Here is a 14,959-nt window from a genome sequence, read left to right on the forward strand (position 1 = left end):
TGCAGCAGGGGAAGTTTGGGGCTCCGTCCTCTGAGCACTGTGACAGCGCAGGCCCGCGCTATAGTATCCCTGCTACCACTTATAGAGACTGTGACCGGAGGACTATCTTTTGTCCATTGGCTCCTGCTGCTGAAGATACCCAGCGCAACTGGACAGTAAATACCACACGCGTGCTGCCTAAGAAGGATCGGGTGACTCACCGAGAACACTACCATTTCTCACCCGCATACGTCAGCTGAGCTTCGTTAAGCACAGGCAGTATTGATGGGATGATTTGATAAATCCTTCTTTGAGCAGGGGGTTGGACCAGATGACCCAGGAGGTCCCTTCCAACTCTAACATCCTATGATTGGAGCCTGCTCTTCCCTCTTCAACCCGAATCCCGGACCCAGGACCCTGCGCAAGACAACGAGGACTCTACGTCACCACCAGGAACCGGATCATCAACCCCTGCAGGACAACACCGGATTCAACACATGCTAACGAAGAGTCTCCCTCAGCAAGAAGATCATTGGGTACAGCCGGGACCAGCTGCTTGGAAAGCATCACCAAACCAGGGATTCAAGCTTGAGGAGGATAATTTGCATATTCCAGGTGCCTTCTGGGAAAAGCGAAGAGTCTCCCTCAGCAAGAAGATCGTTGGGTACAGCCGGGACCAGCTGCTTGGAAAGCATCACCAAACCAGGGATTCAAGCTTGAGGAGGATAATTTGCATATTCCAGGTGCCTTCTGGGAAAAGTGAAGAGTCTCCCTCAGCAAGAAGATCGTTGGGTACAGCCGGGACCAGCTGCTTGGAAAGCGTCACCAAACCAGGGATTCAAGCTTGAGGAGGATGATTTGCATATTCCAGGTGCCTTCTGGGAAAAGCGAAGAGTCTCCCTCAGCAAGAAGATCGTTGGGTACAGCCGGGACCAGCTGCTTGGAAAGCATCACCAAACCAGGGATTCAAGCTTGAGGAGGATGATTTGCATATTCCAGGTGCCTTCTGGGAAAAGCGAAGAGTCTCCCTCAGCAAGAAGATCGTTGGGTACAGCCGGGACCAGCTGCTTGGAAAGCATCACCAAACCAGGGATTCAAGCTTGAGGAGGATAATTTGCATATTCCAGGTGCCTTCTGGGAAAAGCGAAGAGTCTCCCTCAGCAAGAAGATCGTTGGGTACAGCCGGGACCAGCTGCTTGGAAAGCATCACCAAACCAGGGATTCAAGCTTGAGGAGGATAATTTGCATAGTCCAGGTGCCTTCTGGGAAAAGCGAAGAGTTTCCCTCAGCAAGAAGATCGTTGGGTACAGCCGGGACCAGCTGCTTGGAAAGTATCACCAAACCAGGGATTCAAGCTTGAGGAGGATAATTTGCATATTCCAGGTGCCTTCTGGGAAAAGCGAAGAGTCTCCCTCAGCAAGAAGATCGTTGGGTACAGCCAGGACCAGCTGCTTGGAAAGCATCACGAAACCAGGGAGTCAAGCTTGAGGAGGATAATTTGCATATTCCAGGTATATTCATATTTAGCCTGTAGGACATTATTGCAAGAAGGAAAACACACAGCAAGTCAGCAGGATCTAGGAGCAACATGGCAGATGTGACAACCTACATGGTGAGCTGCAGCATGTGCTACATGTTCACAGATCGACCAGACGAAGAATCCAATTTCACCTGTCAGAAGTGTAGACTAGTGGCCCTTTTAGAAGAAAAGGTGCGGGGTCTGGAAGAAAGAATAGCAACTTTGAAACTCATCAAAGAGACTGAAGACTTCCTAGACAGAACAGAAGCATCTCTACTGGTCACAGAAGGTGAAAAAAGTGTCAGAGAACCTCCAAAAGCAGATGAGTGGATGCATGTGACCAAAAGAAGCAAGAAGACCATGGAGAAATCACCAACCACACAACTGAAGAACCGATATCAAATCTTTGCAGAGGATGAAGATGGCACACCTAAGGATGAAGCACTACCAGCAAGCAAAAAAGAAAAGGGTACACAGCAACAAGTGACAGCAAAAAGTACAGCCAAGAAGCAACGAAGAGTGGTGGTGGTGGTGGGAGACTCACTACTGAGAGGCACAGAAGCAGCCATCTGCAGACCGGACATAACCACAAGAGAAGTATGCTGCCTTCCAGGTGCGATGATCAAGGATACGACCGATAGGATACCAAAGCTCTTCAGCTCCAAGGACGTCCACCCATTTCTTCTGATACATGTTGGCACCAATGACACGGCAAGGAAGGACCTACCGACAATCTGCAAGGACTTTGAAGAGTTGGGGAAGAAAGTAAAGGAACTGGATGCACAGGTAGTTTTTTCTTCTATCCTTCCAGTAGACGGGCATGGCACCAGGAGATGGAACAGGATCCTTGATGCGAACAACTGGCTAAGACGATGGTGCAGACAACAAGGATTCGGATTCCTGGACCACGGTGTGAATTACTTGTACGATGGACTCCTCGCCAGAGACGGACTACACCTCAACAAACCTGGGAAACACACATTCGCCAGAAGACTCGCTACACTCATCAGGAGGGCGTTAAACTAGAAGAAGAGGGGACGGGAAGAAAAACATTAGACTCGAACAAAGAAGACCCAGGAAAACATACTCAGAAGGGAGGTAAGAACATTTCTAAAACAATCCACAGCGAGGAGATTGAAACAAAATCCTCTAAACTGCATGCTCGCAAACGCCAGAAGCCTGACAAACAAGATGGAACTAGAAGCAGAAATATCTACAGGTAACTTTGACATAATGGGAATAACCGAGACATGGTTAGATGAAAGCTATGACTGGGCAGTTACCTTACAGGGTTACAGTCTGTTTAGAAAGGATTGTAAAAATCGGAGAGGAGGAGGGGTTTGTCTCTATGTAAAGTCTTGTCTAAAGTCCATTTTAAGGGAGGATATTAGTGAAGGGAATGAGGATGTCGAGTCCATATGGGTCGAAATTCATGGAGGAAAAAATGGTAACAAAATTCTCATTGGGGTCTGTTACAAACCCCCAAATATAATAGAAATCATGGAAAGTCTACTTCTAAAGCAGATAGATGAAGCTGCAACCCATAATGAGGTCCTGGTTATCGGGGACTTTAACTATCCGGATATTAACTAGGAAACAGAAACCTGTGAAACCCATAAAGGCAACAGGTTTCTGCTAATAACCAAGAAAAATTATCTTTCACAATTGGTGCAGAATCCAACCAGAGGAGCAGCACTTTTAGACCTAATACTATCTAATAGATCTGACAGAATAACAAATCTGCAGGTGGTCGGGCATCTAGGAAATAGCGACCACAATATTGTACAGTTTCACCTGTCTTTCACTAGGGGGAATTGTCAGGGAGACTGTTGTGAATTTACCTTTTTGGCTCCCTCTAGTGGTTACTAGTGATTTGACTCTGGGAATGTCTGCCATCCCTTGTATGCTCACCTGGGTCGTTAGGTCAGGGGTGTTGCTATATAAGCTCCCTGGACCTTCAGTTCAATGCCTGGCAACGTTGTAATCAGAGCTAATCTGTTGTGCTCTTGTCTACTGATCCTGGTTCCTGCTAGATTAAGCTAAGTCTGCTTTCTTGCTTTTTGCTATTTGTTTTTGTTTGCATTTTTGTCCAGCTTGTACATAATCTGTATCCTAACCTTGCTGGAAGCTCTAGGGAGGCTGGAGTTCTCCCCCCGGGCCGTTAGACGGTTCGGGGGTTCTTGAATTTCCAGTGTGGATTTTTGATAGGGTTTTTGTTGACCATATAAGTTATCTTACTACATTCTGCTATTAGTAAGTGGGCCTCTCTTTGCTAAACCTAGTTCATCTCTGTGTTTGTCATTTCCTCTTACCTCACCGTTATTATTTGTGGGGGGCTTGTATCCAACTTTTGGGGTCTATTCTCTGGAGGCAAGAGAGGTCTTTGTTTTCCTCTTCTAGGGGTAGTTAGTCCTCCGGCTGGCGCAAGACATCTAGCGACCAACGTAGGCATGTTCCCCGGCTACTTCTAGTGTTGGCGTTAGGAGTAGATATATGGTCAACCCAGTTACCACTGCCCTATGAGCTGGATTTTTGTACTTCGCAGACTTACTTGTTCCTCTGAGACCCTCGCCATTGGGGTCATAACAGTTTGCCAGGCCGGTATTAAATGTTAAATGCATTGCAGAAGCGGGATTATAAGAAAGAAAATTCTGAGTTTTTTTTTCTCTTTCTCATTTTTTTTTCTTTTCCCCTTTACCTTTGAGTGGCTTGTGTTTGCTGCAGACATGAATGTCCAGACCTTGATTACAGGTGTGGACCAGCTTACTGCTCGTGTGCAGGGCATACAAGATTATGTTATCAGAAATCCTATGTCAGAACCTAAGATACCGATTCCTGAACTGTTTTCCGGAGACCGATTTAAATTTAGAAATTTCAGGAATAATTGTAAATTGTTTTTGTCCCTGAGACCCTGTTCATCTGGAGACTCCGCTCAGCAAGTGAAAATTGTTATTTCTTTTTTACGGGGCGACCCTCAGGATTGGGCCTTCTCGCTGGCGCCAGGAGATCCGGCATTGGCTGATATTGATGCGTTTTTTCTGGCGCTCGGTTTGCTTTATGAGGAACCCAATCTTGAGATTCAGGCAGAAAAAGCCTTGCTGGCTATGTCTCAGGGCCAGGACGAGGCTGAAGTGTATTGCCAAAAATTTCGGAAATGGTCCGTGCTGACCCAGTGGAACGAGTGTGCATTGGCTGCAAATTTCAGAAATGGCCTTTCTGAAGCCATTAAGAATGTGATGGTGGGTTTTCCCATTCCCACAGGTCTGAATGATTCCATGGCCCTGGCAATTCAAATCGACCGGCGGTTGCGGGAGCGCAAAACCGCAAATTCCCTCATGGTGTTGTCTGAACGGGCACCTGATTTAATGCAATGTGATAGAATCCTGACTAGAAATGAGCGGAAAATTCATAGACGCCAGAATGGCTTGTGTTACTACTGTGGTGATTCTACACATGTTATCTCAGCATGCTCTAAACGTCTTACTAGGGTTGTTAGTCCTGTCGCCATTGGTAATTTGCAACCTAAATTTATTCTATCTGTAACTTTGATTTGTTCACTGTCATCGTATCCTGTCATGGCGTTTGTAGACTCAGGTGCTGCCCTGAGTCTGATGGATCTGTCATTTGCCAAGCGCTGCGGTTTTGTTCTGGAGCCATTGGAAAATCCTATCCCTCTTAGGGGTATTGATGCTACGCCTTTGGCAAAAAATAAACCGCAGTTTTGGACACAGGTTACCATGTGCATGACTCCCGAACATCGGGAGGTGATACGTTTTCTTGTTCTGCATAAGATGCATGATTTGGTTGTTTTGGGTTTGCCATGGTTACAGACCCATAATCCAGTCTTGGACTGGAAGGCAATGTCGGTGTCAAGTTGGGGCTGCCATGGAATTCATGGAGATTCCCTGCCCTTGTCTATTGCTTCTTCTATGCCTTCGGAAGTTCCGGCGTATTTGTCTGATTATCAGGATGTCTTCAGCGAGTCTAAGTCCAGTGCACTGCCTCCTCATAGGGAATGTGACTGTGCAATAGATTTGATTCCTGGCAGTAAGTTTCCTAAGGGGAGACTGTTTAATTTGTCGGTACCTGAACATACCGCGATGCGTTCATATATCAAGGAGTCTCTTGAGAAGGGGCATATCCGTCCTTCTTCTTCCCCTCTTGGTGCGGGATTCTTTTTTGTGGCCAAAAAGGACGGATCTTTGAGGCCTTGTATTGACTATCGGCTTTTAAACAAGATCACTGTCAAATTTCAGTATCCTTTGCCGCTGTTGTCAGACTTGTTTGCCCGGATTAAAGGTGCCAAGTGGTTCACCAAGATAGACCTTCGTGGTGCGTACAACCTTGTGCGCATTAAGCAAGGCGATGAATGGAAAACCGCATTCAATACGCCCGAAGGTCATTTTGAGTACTTGGTGATGCCATTTGGGCTCTCTAATGCACCTTCAGTTTTTCAGTCCTTCATGCATGACATTTTCCGGAAGTATCTGGATAAATTTTTGATTGTTTATCTGGATGATATTCTGGTTTTTTCTGATGATTGGGACTCGCATGTGGAGCAGGTCAGGATGGTTTTTAAGATTTTGCGTGAAAATTCTTTGTTTGTTAAAGGCTCAAAGTGTCTCTTTGGTGTACAGAGGGTTCCCTTTTTGGGGTTCATTTTTTCCCCTTCTGCTGTGGAGATGGACCCAGTCAAGGTCCGAGCTATTCATGATTGGACTCAACCCTCGTCAGTTAAGAGTCTTCAGAAGTTCTTGGGTTTTGCTAACTTCTACCGTCGTTTTATCGCAAATTTTTCTAGCGTTGTTAAACCATTGACGGATATGACCAAGAAAGGCTCTGATGTAGCTAACTGGGCTCCTGCTGCCGTGGAGGCTTTCCAGGAGTTGAAACGCCGGTTTACTTCGGCGCCTGTTTTGTGCCAACCTGACACCTCACTTCCCTTTCAGGTGGAGGTGGATGCTTCGGAGATTGGGGCAGGGGCCGTTTTGTCGCAGAGAGGCCCTGGTTGCTCTACTATGAGACCTTGTGCCTTTTTCTCCAGGAAGTTTTCGCCGGCAGAGCGAAATTATGATGTGGGCAATCGGGAGTTGTTGGCCATGAAGTGGGCATTTGAGGAGTGGCGTCATTGGCTCGAGGGTGCTATGCATCGTGTGGTGGTCTTGACTGATCACAAAAATCTGATGTATCTCGAGTCTGCTAAACGCCTGAATCCTAGACAGGCCCGCTGGTCATTGTTTTTCTCCCGTTTTGACTTTGTGGTCTCGTATTTACCAGGTTCTAAGAATGTGAAGGCCGATGCTCTGTCTAGGAGCTTTGTGCCTGATGCTCCTGGAGTCGCTGAACCTGTGGGTATTCTTAAGGAAGGAGTTATCTTGTCAGCTATTTCTCCGGATCTGCGACGTGTGTTGCAGAGATTTCAGGCTGGTAGGCCTGACTCTTGTCCATCTGACAGATTGTTTGTGCCTGCTAAATGGACCAGCAGGGTCATTTCCGAGGTTCATTCCTCAGTGTTGGCAGGGCACCCGGGAATTTTTGGCACCAGAGATCTGGTGGCCAGGTCCTTTTGGTGGCCTTCCTTGTCAAGGGATGTGCGGTCATTTGTGCAGTCCTGTGGAACTTGTGCTCGAGCTAAGCCTTGCTGTTCTCGTGCCAGCGGGTTGCTCTTGCCCTTGCCTGTCCCGAAGAGACCTTGGACACACATCTCTATGGATTTCATTTCTGATCTTCCGGTGTCTCAGGGCATGTCTGTCATCTGGGTGATATGTGATCGTTTCTCCAAGATGGTCCATTTGGTTCCTTTGCCTAAGCTGCCCTCCTCTTCTGATCTGGTTCCTGTGTTCTTCCACAACGTGGTTCGTTTGCACGGCATTCCTGAGAATATTGTGTCGGACAGAGGATCCCAGTTTGTTTCCAGGTTCTGGCGATCCTTTTGTGGTAGGATGGGCATTGATTTGTCGTTTTCGTCCGCTTTTCATCCCCAGACTAACGGACAAACGGAGCGAACTAATCAGACTCTGGAGGCTTATTTGAGGTGTTTTGTCTCTTTTGATCAGGATGATTGGGTGACCTTCTTGCCGTTGGCTGAATTTGCCCTTAATAATCGGGCTAGTTCCGCCACCTTGGTTTCGCCATTTTTCTGCAACTCTGGTTTCCATCCTCGTTTTTCCTCGGGACATGTGGAGCCTTCTGACTGTCCTGGGGTGGATTCTGTGGTGGATAGGTTGCAGCGGATCTGGAGTCATGTGGTGGACAACTTGAAGTTGTCACAGGAGAAGGCTCAGCGTTTTGCCAACCGCCGCCGCGGTGTGGGTCCCCAACTTCGCGTTGGGGATTTGGTATGGCTGTCTTCTCGATTTGTTCCTATGAAGGTCTCCTCTCCCAAATTTAAGCCTCGCTTCATTGGTCCTTACAAGATATTGGAAATCCTTAATCCTGTATCCTTTCGCCTGGATCTTCCGGTGTCGTTTGCCATTCACAACGTATTTCATAGGTCCTTGTTGCGGCGGTACGTTGTGCCTGTGGTCCCTTCTGCTGAGCCTCCTGCTCCGGTGTTGGTTGAGGGCGAGTTGGAGTACGTGGTGGAGAAGATCTTAGATTCTCGTCTCTCCAGGCGGAGGCTTCAGTACCTGGTCAAGTGGAAGGGCTATGGTCAGGAGGATAATTCCTGGGTGGTCGCCTCTGATGTGCATGCGGCCGATTTGGTTCGTGCCTTTCACACCGCTCATTCTGATCGCCCTGGTGGTCTTGGTGAGGGTTCGGTGACCCCTCACTAAGGGGGGGGTACTGTTGTGAATTTACCTTTTTGGCTCCCTCTAGTGGTTACTAGTGATTTGACTCTGGGAATGTCTGCCATCCCTTGTATGCTCACCTGGGTCGTTAGGTCAGGGGTGTTGCTATATAAGCTCCCTGGACCTTCAGTTCAATGCCTGGCAACGTTGTAATCAGAGCTAATCTGTTGTGCTCTTGTCTACTGATCCTGGTTCCTGCTAGATTAAGCTAAGTCTGCTTTCTTGCTTTTTGCTATTTGTTTTTGTTTGCATTTTTGTCCAGCTTGTACATAATCTGTATCCTAACCTTGCTGGAAGCTCTAGGGAGGCTGGAGTTCTCCCCCCGGGCCGTTAGACGGTTCGGGGGTTCTTGAATTTCCAGTGTGGATTTTTGATAGGGTTTTTGTTGACCATATAAGTTATCTTACTACATTCTGCTATTAGTAAGTGGGCCTCTCTTTGCTAAACCTAGTTCATCTCTGTGTTTGTCATTTCCTCTTACCTCACCGTTATTATTTGTGGGGGGCTTGTATCCAACTTTTGGGGTCTATTCTCTGGAGGCAAGAGAGGTCTTTGTTTTCCTCTTCTAGGGGTAGTTAGTCCTCCGGCTGGCGCGAGACATCTAGCGACCAACGTAGGCATGTTCCCCGGCTACTTCTAGTGTTGGCGTTAGGAGTAGATATATGGTCAACCCAGTTACCACTGCCCTATGAGCTGGATTTTTGTACTTCGCAGACTTACTTGTTCCTCTGAGACCCTCGCCATTGGGGTCATAACAGGAGACACAAAAACACTGAACTTTAGGAAGGCAAAGTTTGACCAGCTTAGAGATGCCCTAAATCTGGTAGACTGGGACAATATCCTCAGAAATAAGAATACAGATAATAAATGGAAAATGTTTAAGAACATCCTAAATAGGCACTGTAAGCGGTTTATACCTTGTGGGAATAAAAGGACTAGAAATAGGAAAAACCCAATGTGGCTAAAGAAAGAAGTAAGACAGGCAATTAACAGTAAAAAGAAAGCATTGTCACTACTAAAGCAGGATGGCGCCATTGAAGCTCTAAAAAACTATAGGGAGAAAAATACTTTATCTAAAAAACTAATTAAAGCTGCCAAAAAGGAAACAGAGAAGCACATTGCTAAGGAGAGTAAAACTAATCCCAAACTGTTCTTCAACTATATCAATAGTAAAAGAATAAAAACTGAAAATGTAGGCCCCTTAAAAAATAGTGAGGAAAGAATGGTTGTAGATGACGAGGAAAAGGCTAACATATTAAACACCTTCTTCTCCACGGTATTCACGGTGGAAAATGAAATGCTAGGTGAAATCCCAAGAAACAATGAAAACCCTATATTAAGGGTCACCAATCTAACCCAAGAAGAGGTGCGAAACCGGCTAAATAAGATTAAAATAGATAAATCTCCGGGTCCGGATGGCATACACCCACGAGTACTAAGAGAACTAAGTAATGTAATAGATAAACCATTATTTCTTATTTTTAGGGACTCTATAGCGACGGGGTCTGTTCCGCAGGACTGGCGCATAGCAAATGTGGTGCCAATATTCAAAAAGGGCTCTAAAAGTGAACCTGGAAATTATAGGCCAGTAAGTCTAACCTCTACTGTTGGTAGAATATGTGAAGGGTTTCTGAAGGATGTTATTCTGGATTATCTCAATGAGAATAACTGTTTAACTCCATATCAGCATGGGTTTATGAGAAATCGCTCCTGTCAAACCAATCTAATCAGTTTTTATGAAGAGGTAAGCTATAGGCTGGACCACGGTGAGTCATTGGACGTGGTATATCTCGATTTTTCCAAAGCGTTTGATACCGTGCCGCACAAGAGGTTGGTACACAAAATGAGAATGCTTGGTCTGGGGGAAAATGTGTGTAAATGGGTTAGTAACTGGCTTAGTGATAGAAAGCAGAGGGTGGTTATAAATGGTATAGTCTCTAACTGGGTCGCTGTGACCAGTGGGGACCGCAGGGGTCGGTATTGGGACCTGTTCTCTTCAACATATTCAATAATGATCTGGTAGAAGGTTTACACAGTAAAATATTGATATTTGCAGATGATACAAAACTATGTAAAGCAGTTAATACAAGAGAAGATAGTATTCTGCTACAGATGGATCTGGATAAGTTGGAAACTTGGGCTGAAAGGTGGCAGATGAGGTTTAACAATGATAAATGTAAGGTTATACACATGGGAAGAAGGAATCAATATCACCATTACACACTGAATGGGAAACCACTGGGTAAATCTGACAGGGAGAAGGACTTGGGGATCCTAGTTAATGATAAACTTACCTGGAGCAGCCAGTGCCAGGCAGCAGCTGCCAAGGCAAACAGGATCATGGGGTGCATTAAAAGAGGTCTGGATACACATGATGAGAGCATTATACTGCCTCTGTACAAATCCCTAGTTAGACCGCACATGGAGTACTGTGTCCAGTTTTGGGCACCGGTGCTCAGGAAGGATATAATGGAACTAGAGAGAGTACAAAGGAGGGCAACAAAATTAATAAAGGGGATGGGAGAACTACAATACCCAGATAGATTAGCAAAATTAGGATTATTTAGTCTAGAAAAAAGACGACTGAGGGGTGATCTAATAACCATGTATAAGTATATAAGGGGACAATACAAATATCTCGCTGAGGATCTGTTTATACCAAGGAAGGTGACGGGCACAAGGGGGCATTCTTTGCGTCTGGAGGAGAGAAGGTTTTTAAACCAACATAGAAGAGGATTCTTTACTGTTAGGGCAGTGAGAATCTGGAATTGCTTGCCTGAGGAGGTGGTGATGGCGAACTCAGTCAAGGGGTTCAAGAGAGGCCTGGATGTCTTCCTGGAGCAGAACAATATTGTATCATACAATTATTAGGTTCTGTAGAAGGACGTAGATCTGGGGATTTATTATGATGGAATATAGGCTGAACTGGATGGACAAATATCTTTTTTCGGCCTTACTAACTATGTTACTATGTTACTATGTAACCACCGTGCGAACCTAAGACTTTGAAGTCAGGAAGCCGTCAGACTGATAAGTTGGTCTTAATGAACAGTTGTTATACCATTGCCCACGTTTTCTCCATCAGCATACCTTTTGTGCCCATACCACTTGCCATACCACTGCCTCTCCTTTCCCAATCCCTGCGTGGAGTATTCACTGTTCAAGTAAAAGTTTAACTTTAACCCTTGCTCTGCCTCCTTTCCATTACAGCATCCTGCAACATGCTCAGACTTGGCGTAGTCGGCAGGATGCAGTCCAACAGCATGGAGGTGGCAGACCAAACAGTGGGGGGAGGGCCCAAGGTCCAGTATATCCCTAGGTGCAATGTTATGTAACCTCCCAAAGTTTACTGGGAATAACACTATATTATGGAGCTGGACTGAGCAGATCTGGGGATGATGAAGATGCAACCCATGACTCCTGCATTAGAGGCGGAGGTTGCCATGATGGCTTTAGATGGCGAGGCAAGGGATTCTGTTATGCTGCGTTCCCCTGAAAAAAAGGGACTCTTTTAATAAGGTACTACAGATACTAGAAGAAACACATGGAGCAGGAACAGTCCCGGTGAGGAAGGTCCGGAGTGGAGAGTTATCCGTGACAATGGCCACCGAACCGAGTTGGGTGGAAGAGTTGCGGAAAGAAATCCAGGGAATATGAGAAGAATTGAATGAATCCAAAAAGAAAGCAGCCCCATCAAACTCGCCCGGGGGCAGAACTGGTCCTGAGCCTCATTGTGAAGTAAGAACGTCCCGTAGAGAAGAGCTCCCTACTTGCTACAACTGTGGTGAGCTTGGACATTTGGATCAGGGTTGTATATCACAAGGCCACCCCCTACAGTGCCGTCCGTTAGACTAGTAGACTCCGAGGCTGGGCGACGCCGCCCGGAGCCTGAACAGTCAAGAAGGAGAATCAGAGGCCCACTAGTCTAGTTTCCATGTACCCTCTCGTTTGGGACGAAAAGGATGGTCAGGCCGCTTGATGTTTGGTTGACACCGGCTCACAGGTGACCATGATGCCTGAAATATACTATAGAAGACATTTCCCTGAAGCTATGCAGCCTGAATGGGGCCCGGTGATAAAGTTGATGGCTGTCAGTCACTTGCCCATCCCGGATGCAGGAGTTGTCTGAATGCAAATCTCTGTCTGTGGCAAAGTCCTGGGCCGAAAGGGAGTCGTGCTGACCACCGGAAACGCAGGTAACGGACATGCTGTCATTCTAGGGATGAACATATTGAAGGAATTCGGAAGTCTTCTAATCAGTGAGTCCCCAGATGTGTTCCTAAAACAGTGGAGCCCTCACACCCCACAAAGGAGGGTGTTCCAACAGCTAATCCATACGGCTCAAGCTCAAGAAACCTCTAGTGATGGGAAGATGTTGGGGAAAGTGATCGTTCCAGCCACAGCCAACCTGGTTCTACTGCCAGAGCAGACCGTGATCACTCTGCCCGCCCGAGCGTGTACCCCTCTGGAAGGAGTCATTATACCGCATGTTTGGAGCAATTACCTCCAGGGCTCCTTGTTGCATGGACGTTATCTACTATGCATGACGGGATGGTCCCAGTGCGATGTGTTAATCTGGGAGAAGATAATCTCACGCTCCAATCCCGGAGTGAAGTTCCACAAATTCTGGGCATGCCAGAGGAGCTGATATCACCTCAAGCCGTACAGTTGACAGTGAAACAGGGAGATACTTGGACCATGACCGTAGACATGTCTTTGGCACCAGAACCTTAGCACCTGCGAGAGGGATGCCGTATTCTTGAAAAAATGAGGGCTGAATTAACAGAATTCACGCTACAGCAGGTCCTACAGGTGGAAGCTCTATTAGGGCGATACCAAGATGTGTTTGCACATCTTGAGGATGACTTCAGCTGTACTACAGCAATCACCCGTGAGACACAGACTGGAAATGCCACCCCCATAAGAGAACATTACCGACAAATCCCACCACAAATGTACCAGGAGAGAATGCTGACACAGATGCTGCAGAATGGTGTTATTCAAGAGAGTCAGAGCCCGTGGGCTGCTCCCATCGTGCTGGTGCAAAGAAACATGGAACTTTACGTTTCTGTGTGGACTATCGCAAACTTAATGCCTGCACTGTGCGAGATTCATATCCCATACCCAGGATTGAGGAATCATTGTCTGCATTGGGGAGGACGAAATATTTCTCATCGTTGGATCTAGCCAGTGGCTATTGGCAAGTACCTATGTCTGAGCACGACCGAGCAAAGACGGCCTTTATATTGTCCTTGGGCCTGTACAAATTCAACCGGATGTTGTTTGGTCTGGCTAAAGCTCCTGGTACGTTCCAACGACTTATGGAGAGGTGTCTAGGCAACTTGAACTTTGAGGCTACTCTCATCTATCTAGATGATATTATCATGTATGCCACCACGTTCGAGGAACATCTGCAAAGACTGGAACAAGTGCTGAGCCGTCTTCAGAGACACGGTTTGAAAGTGAAGCCCCAAAAGTGTCATTTATTTCCCACCCAGATTGAGTACTTGGGACATGTGGTCTCTGCAGAAGGGGTGAGACCGTCACGTGAGAAAATTGCCGCAGTACAAGATTGGCCCACCCCGAAGACTGTGAAAGATGTACGAGCCTTCCTGGGGCTCACTGGGTATTATCGGTGATACGTAAAGAACTTTACTCACATTGTGAACCCGCTACTAGAACTGCTGAAAGGGGTGCCATCTGGTGCAAAGAACAGGCCTATCCTATGGGGTGAATGCCAGGAGAAAGCGTTTTGAGCCCTGAAGGTGGCTTTGACTGAAGTGTTAGCCTATGCAGACGTCTCCCAGCAATTTATTCTCCACACTGATGGAAGCCTGCATGGACTCGGAGCTGTGCTGTCTCAGATCCAAGACGGAAAAGAGCGGGTGATCGCCTACGCAAGCCGGTCCTTACACGACTCCGAACGAAATACAGATAATTACAGTCCATTCAAACTGGAGCTGATGACCTTAGTGTGGGCCATGACTGAGAAGTTTGCAGAATATTTGCCTGGCTCTGAAGTCCTGGTACGCACAGATAATAACTCTTTGGCCCACCTGGAAAATGCAAAACGTGGGGCCCTGGAGCAGCGTTGGGTGGCTCGGATGGTGAAGTTTCGATATAAGATCACCTACAAGAGGGGAGCTGAAAATACGCTGATGCTTTATCCAGAGTGACGCATGAAAGACCTGAGCCCAACAGTGACAAAGAGCTGGAGGCTGAAGAGGTCCCTGAGTTCCGAGATTCTGCCAGGATATTGGCAGCTAAGCAGGACCAGGTACATGCAGTGACTCAGGAATGCATACTGGGACAATACCGTGATGAGTGGGTCCAGTTACAACAAGAAGATGGGGATCTTGCTCAAATGAGACAGTCAGTAACTCTGAAACAACTACCCAGCCAAAGAGAGAGAGACGCCCTGTCCCCAGAGACTCTGCAGATCCTTCGGCAGTGGGAGAGACTCCAACTAAAGAATGGGCTATTGTACCAGAAGATTCAGTTACAACGGGAACTGGGTGTCACCTGGCAGATGGTGATCCCCGAGGTGCTGCTGCCCAAGATAGCTACAGAAGCACACGAAAGAGGAGCACACTTCGGTCAAGAGAAGACCTTTCAGTGGCTGCAAAAGCTAGTTTACCATCCTCGCCTGAAAGCCGTGGTGGAAGAGGCC

Source organism: Ranitomeya variabilis, chromosome 1 (assembly GCF_051348905.1).
Source record: "Ranitomeya variabilis isolate aRanVar5 chromosome 1, aRanVar5.hap1, whole genome shotgun sequence".
Classification (NCBI taxonomy): Eukaryota; Metazoa; Chordata; class Amphibia; order Anura; family Dendrobatidae; genus Ranitomeya; species Ranitomeya variabilis.